The sequence below is a fragment of the Lonchura striata genome, chromosome 4, assembly GCF_046129695.1.
Source record: "Lonchura striata isolate bLonStr1 chromosome 4, bLonStr1.mat, whole genome shotgun sequence".
Lineage (NCBI taxonomy): Eukaryota > Metazoa > Chordata > Aves > Passeriformes > Estrildidae > Lonchura > Lonchura striata.
The window spans coordinates 46,631,899-46,638,967 of NC_134606.1; the positions used below are offsets into that span (position 1 = coordinate 46,631,899).

At 41.6% G+C, this 7,069-nt stretch overlaps 1 long non-coding RNA gene across 1 annotated transcript; it reads right to left on the reverse strand.

The window, feature by feature from the left end:
• Positions 1-3,600: 3,600 nt before the first annotated feature.
• On the reverse strand, positions 3,601-4,512 carry LOC110468001 (uncharacterized). Its single transcript, XR_002464966.3, has 2 exons — positions 4,299-4,512; positions 3,601-3,723 (listed from the first exon to the last, which is right to left on the reverse strand). It is a non-coding gene; the product is annotated as an uncharacterized LOC110468001 (long non-coding RNA).
• Positions 4,513-7,069: the final 2,557 nt, after the last annotated feature.

The window sequence follows — 7,069 nt, forward strand, 5'->3', positions numbered from 1 at the left end:
ATACTTTTCATCCAGTTGTTTGTATATTCTTTTAGTCTATGGTGTAAGTAGTATGAATGAGTTTCAGAACAATCAAATCCATATATCTGCACATGTGTAAAGTACAGAGTTGGAAAATTAATAATTCTTAAGGTTGATGTACGATGTGAAAAGTTATCTTTGGCCCCACTGAGCATCGCACCCATGGACGGGGTGCGTGTGACCGCCAGTTCTTGGTTATGCCATGAGAGGGACAAAGCAACCCCAAATGAGATCAGCAGGCCTTTGGTCCTCGTGGGAGGGTGGTGCCTGCAGGGCTGGGGGCTGTGCCAGCATCCTGGAGCCCATGGGGTGTGGAGGGAGTTGTCCCAGTGGCCGCCCCAGAACTGGGATCACAAACCCGGATCAGCCATGCAAGGTTCCTCCCCTGGCTGTGCCTCCCCAGCCCCAGCAAGACCAGGGGACAGAGGTGAGTCCTCTCCTTGCAAAGCTCTTTGAGACACGCAGGAGGAAGGACCCAGGTGTTTTGCTTTATAACGAGGGGACTATTAGCACCTTCAGCAGTGGGGTTTTGCCTACATCAGGACTACTTCTGTAAGAACTGCAGAGACATTGTCAGCCTGTTAATTGAAAGTGATGAAGAGGTTCAAGGCATGCAGAAGTTGACTCTTTCCTTCAAATTTCCTGATCTCTGCTACTTGACCATCTTGTATTACATTTTTAAATCTCTGTATTTTACCTAATGAGATTCCTATGTTTTCACACTAAAGGCTTACACAAAACACATCTGCAAAGATAGTGGTCAAAAGAAAGTCTAATTTGTAGTCATTGCAAAAATTCTATTTCAGTGACTGGAATTAAAACTTAACACTGATTTTTTTTCTTTTCTGCCATTCATTTTTATGGATGTCAATGTTGCTGTAATGTACAAATGAAGGTTTTATTGCACCCTCTGTTATTAAAGTATTTTACGTGGTGGTTGGATTCATTAAATGCAGTTAGAAACAAGTGCCTGCCACCATAATTTCTGTAAAAGATACTCTCCAGAAAAAATGGAGTTTGTATTTTAAATGGGATTTGGAGTGTTGTTTTTGTTTCATTTTTTTTTTAAGTGCATCCAGTTATCAATGCTGCTTGGAAATTGAATTTTCTTTGAAAGCAGGGGGCCTTAACCTGGGACCGTTAGTGTTTTACTTGTTTCTATTTTAAAAATAAATTGTATGAATTTCCCAGATCCCATTGGTACTTGCACACTTCCCTGAAGTATTATGGAGAGTTGGGTTGGTGGAAGAATGTTTTACATATTGTTAACATATATGTGGATATTCTTATATTATTGTACATGTTTGGGAAAATATCACACAACTTTAAAAATGTTGCTAAGATGTATGTATCTGAATTTTTCCTTTGGAAAATATTATATATTTTTATTTGTATTTTTTACTTTTTTAAGTTCATCTATATGTGCCGTTATTTTTGTATTGCAAATGGTCTCATAAATGAGGTAGAAGAGATAAAGATACAAAGAAAAGTAATTTGGCAAGGATTTCAGTGTTTGGGGGGAAAAATACATGGGTCAACATCATATTATCAATACTAGAAATATTTTGAGTGTCTTAGCAGTGTAAATATGTGACAAGACCTCTTTTGATGAGTAGTGTAAAGAATTGCAAGGTTTTAATCACCCATTTTAATTTGTTAATATTTACCACTTTCTTGTGGCCACTGGTCTGGACTTAATTGAACCCGATCAAACAGCATGCTTTTGTTTTTATTATTAAAATTTCTCCTTGTTTTTCAGTTGAATATTGTTTTGTTTTCTTTCAGTTTTGTACTTCGGGTTTTGTTTCTTGCTTGTGAGAAGTTGATCTTCAGAATTATTTTTACACTATTTATGATTTATTTTCATAATGTAAAAAGTGTGTAATTATTAAAATATTAATCCAACCATTGGTGCTGATTTTGAATAGTTATAAAGTTCTTAATGTTGATGCAAAAAACTGTTCTGGTCTGTCTGGATTTGAAAACATATGCTGCTTTGTGCCAGCTTGAAATTTGAAGTCTAGACCAAGTTGTGTCAGACATTCACACAAAAATCAGGGTGTCTGCCACGTGTGCAGTAAGAAAACTCACCTTCCTCTTTGTTTTCTTAATGTGTCTTTCCCCTTCAAAGCAGTGTCTCTTCATTATCTTTTCTAAACAGGCAGCATGGGCTGCGGGCATCCACAAATTATGTAAGGAAGAAGCTTTGCTGCAGAGCTTGGAGCCTTTCCTCACTCTGGGAAAGTTGCAAGGATCTTTGTATTCACCAGAAGTTGAAACTATGGCTTAGGCAAGTTCAGAGGCACCCTGGGATCTAAAGAAATAAAGCTGAAAATCACCAGTCTCCCTCTTCTGTAGTTCTGAAGGTGAAATATAAGCCTGAATTGCTGAGAAATAAAGATGTGCACAGACAGTGTCACAAGGAACAGTGCAAGCTAGAAAATGTGAGGGTCTCTTTTCCACAGATCCAGCTTGTTCAGAAATGATGGAACATAATAATTATTACAAAATGGTATATTTTAAAAGAAAAAAACCCCAAAAATCACTGAGAAGCAGCTGTAATTTCTTGAACACATTATTTGTTTGGATTTTCTAAATCCCAGAATATTTCAGAAATAGAACATTCCATATTGTTTCCCTTTCCATCACCTCAAAAATGCTGTCACTGCAGGTGGAGAGGTTTGGCCTCTCCTATTAACTCTTGCTAATTCCCAGAAATGTCCATTAATCTTATCTAGCTCTGTTTTAGACTATTGGAGGGACTAAAAATACCTTTGCTCCCTTTCCAGGATGAGGTACTTCCAGCTTAACGTGCTGTGTTCAGCCAGGCTGAGCATGTGGCCCCGAAGGCTGCAAGTGCTGCTGTCACCCCAGCTGGGCAGGCCTGACCCAGGGGATGTCCTTGCTTCAGCTGTGCCAATTTTGCCCTTTTCTTGCTTCCATCCTTTTCCTTTCTTCTGCTTTCATAGAGAAATGCAGTTCTGGATGTCCTGCCAAAGCACAAACGTGTGTTCTGAGCTGCTGCCAGAGCCAACACCCCATGGGTTTCCCATTCCATGCTTTGACATCATCCCTGTTATATTTCACTTCTGTGCTCCCTTTAGATTCTTTAGGGCCAAACCTTTAGATGCTTTAGGTAACCAATATGCCTTCACATCCTACTGCACCCATGGGACATGACTTTCCTCTGGCATTGCCTCCTATTCACATGCCTCTTTCAGAATTTTGTGATGTGTCAAAGCATGCATACATACAGGACTGCATGTGAAATGCCTGCCAGTTCTGCCTCTTTTTTTTTTTTTTTTTTTTTAATGGAGCTTTAATGAAATACTTAAAGGCTATTATGCAGCTCTGCCTTGTGGACCTACTAAACCTGCTAATCCTGACCCAAATAAAAATTAATGCAACAGAAGTGGCTTCTTATGTCCTCTTCTCACACAGCTTCACCTTGTGGTTCCACTGTAATAACACACAAATGTTTTAAAAAATAACAAACAACTAACTAAGGAGCTGACAAAGCATTTCATGTCCCAGCAAGCAGTAACAACTGCACCCAAATAAATACTAAATGAAAACAAAGGAATGCCAAAACATTTAAGTCATGTTGCTGCAGGCAGTCTTTCTGTCTTCCCAGGGTTACTAATTTGTCTTCTGTTGGCTTCTGTAAATTTCCAGATGGAGGGCATTCTACTTTCCCATCTCCTAGATGTAGTAAAAAAAAAAAAACATTGGTTTGCTGCATATATACATATCTATACATTTATGTACATATATATCTTTATATTAATATCTTAATGTGTCTACTTGAACATAAATGTGTGTGTGTGTATATATATATGACCAGAAGAGTTCAGAAAATACTATCCACCAACCTCTTCAGAGAGATCTCTGTCTGCTAGTATAGTTGTACTCAAGCTGCTTTATTTATCTCCCAGATCAAAGGTGGACATGGCTCCTGCCACATAACCAGGATGCAGGGTTTTTTTCCATGTGCTTACACCAAGACAGAATGTTCAATAGCTAAGAAATATCCTGATTTTTTTTTTTTTATGTGCAGGTTACAGCTTGACTGAGTTTCCAAAGTGCCCACACCTAAGTGGAGCTGTCACAAGGTCTTTCTGACATCACCTTTGGCTGCTCCTTCCTGGAGCTGACAAGTACCTGGCAGCTTTTTTCCAGCTTTTAGGATCTCTCTTGTATTTAGTATATTAAAATCATTGTGAGGTAATTGATTCTGGTTGAGATAAAGCTGATAAAAACAAATGTTGATAACACACCCGGTGTTTAACTGACTCGGGGCCCTGCCAGACAGGTCACTGCATGAACTCACAGGCAAGTCCATTCCCCTTCCAGAGCAAATGCCAAGCAGCTGCCTGTCCCTGAGAAGGTGCAGGCAGCTATGGTTCGTACATCTTTAAATTTCTGTGCTGAAACAGGTCATCGATGCAGAACAATTTCTACAGCAAATCCATCTGCAATGGGTTTACTTCTCAGGATGTACCAGCAATATATTGTTTTTCAGAGGAACTTCTTCACCGTTGCATAGATAGCCAGAGGCACCTTATGTGAATACTCTGGGTAGCTGTTAGAAATATTTTCTCCTTTTCATCCTTCATACAGGAAGCCAGGCTGCTGGTTTCTGGTACCATGCCAGGACAAAGCCCATAAAATCATGGAAGAAATAAAATGTTTATAAAGCAAACAGAGCAGGATGAAGTAAACAGCATGTTTTGGTTTGCATTTTTGGTGTTTTACTAAAACACGAGTATTGTGGAAAAGAAAAAAAAAAAAGAAACTATTTTAATCCTACTATATATCATGCAGAGATAGCTGCCAGTATTTACTGCATAGCCTTATGAGGGCAAGTGGTGCTGCAAAGGCCTGTGTCTGGGTCAGGGTCTCTGCTAATCTTGGGAGACTCCATGCATGAAACTTGGCAGGCTTGCTCCTGCTCATAGTATCAAGAGTGTAAAAGAACTGTGAGCCAAGAGGGAGAGATATTTCCTTGATTGTTAAGACCCTTTCCATGGCTTTAAAGGAAGAGAGAAACAATCTTCCCTTTCTATTTCACCTGCCACTTCAAGCTTTCCTGGTGAGGTTTGCTGTTGCTTCAAGGTTACTAAGCTAGCTGTAAGCAAACCTGCTTTTGCTAAACCTGAAACAAAAGCCCTGATACAAGGCTGTCAGTGCATGCTTCTAAAGAAATACCAACACGATATTTTCTATATACTTAAATTTGTTTGTGGCCCCGAGTTTCTGCATAAGCAGGACAAGCCAGATCAGCATGAACAGCTGAGAATTTCTGGTGTTGGCATTGGCAGCAGCCCTGGAGGAAGGGACAAAGCTGTGCTCGACACCGACAGAGGGCAGGCACCAGCCCGGTGTGGGAAAACCATTTCTCCTGAAATGCCTTGGGACTCTCAGACTTGGATGCTGCCTGGCCCCAGCACTTCTGTACGTTGCTGGTACACGGGGATTGCTGCTAAATCAGTTTGTAAGGTGTAGTAGAACTTGAACTGCATCTACCCTATGCTAAATGTCATTGCTCAATTTTCAGAGATGCAGGCAGCAAAGAAAAATATTGCAGAGAGCATTCCTGACAGACTCTAGCCTTGGCTCTGTTTGGATGTTAGCAGATCTAAATGCCTGTTCTCTTTTTGAGGACCCGTCAATGAATTTCATCATTGCCTGTACAATACTGCCCTAGCTGATACTTTTGGCAATTCCTATCTTTTTACGTCTTTCTGCCTGGACAAGGCACTGAAGACAGGCAGCAGCCGTCTCTTGCTGGGATGTAGAGATAGAGCTGCTATGACTTCTACTGCTGTTGGCTGGTGAGGCAAGGTTTCCAATGGAGCAGGAGTATAGAATGTCAAACCAAATTTAACACTGAGAAAGCTCAAGTAAATGACTGGATGGAAAGAAGTGCTGTATAGAGAAGCAGAAAGGTGGCTTGTTGGCAGAAATATAAAAAAAAAGAAAAAGGAAGTGTGTTTCTTCAATATGCCAAATTTGGGATGACTGGCTGGATACTGATCAAGAAAAAGGAAGTATCATCAGCACAGGAAATTGTGTGGCTTTACATATGCTCTCTGAAAACTCTTCCAAACATAGTGCTGCAGGTGGCATAGATGAGCTACAGATGGAGTAGTGGGGCCGTGGGCGAGTGTTCGTGCTGTCTGCTCATGCAGCCTCCTGAAGAGACGGTGCGTGCTTGGCAGGGAGAAGGTAAACCCGAGGTGCTCCACCGGCAGCTTCGCTGTTTTGAAATGTGATGCCTCTTGACAGGAATTCTGTCCTCCTTCCCCCGTCTTATTCTCCCCTCTTTTTCTTGTGGACTTTGCTGTCCAGCGAGATGGTTATTAAGTGTAACCATGAAGAAATGCCACATTTGAGTAAGTCACTTCTTTTTGAGTCTGTGTGATCACAAAGTGATCAAGGACTGGGTATATTTAGATATTGCCTAGACTTAAGAGTGAACCAATGTATTTGAGCACCACGGCTCTTTTCTACATACATATACAAAACCTGGCAAACCATAAATCTGATTTCTTTATAAGAAATGAGGAAATAATGATACTGGCTCTGATAGACGTATACAGATATATATCTCAGCCTACTCTTACAAGTAGATTTTGGGACATAAGAGGCAGAGAGGGACATTGAATAATGACCCTGATTTTGATTAAATTATCCTCTTTGTGTTCCTCACCCCCCTCCCAGATGTTTGTGGCAGTGGCAGTGTGGCCACCAGGATGACAGACGACTGGCAGGAATGGCAGGATCGCGCGTGGGAGCACCCTCACACACCAAGTCGGTTGTTTGGCGAATTTGTGCTGGTCCGCAGCCCTAGGGAAAAACAAAAAACCAACACAACTCCAAGGCACAGGACTCACCCGCGGCTGGCCCGCCTCAGCTCGGCAGGAAACACGAGTGCCCCCGAAAGGAAACCCCAGGGGAACGGGGAGCGGTCGGGACGGGACGTCCCGTCCTGTCCCGTCCCGCCGGGGAAGGCGGGAGGGAGGGAGGCGGGGAGGAGGGGTTTGGC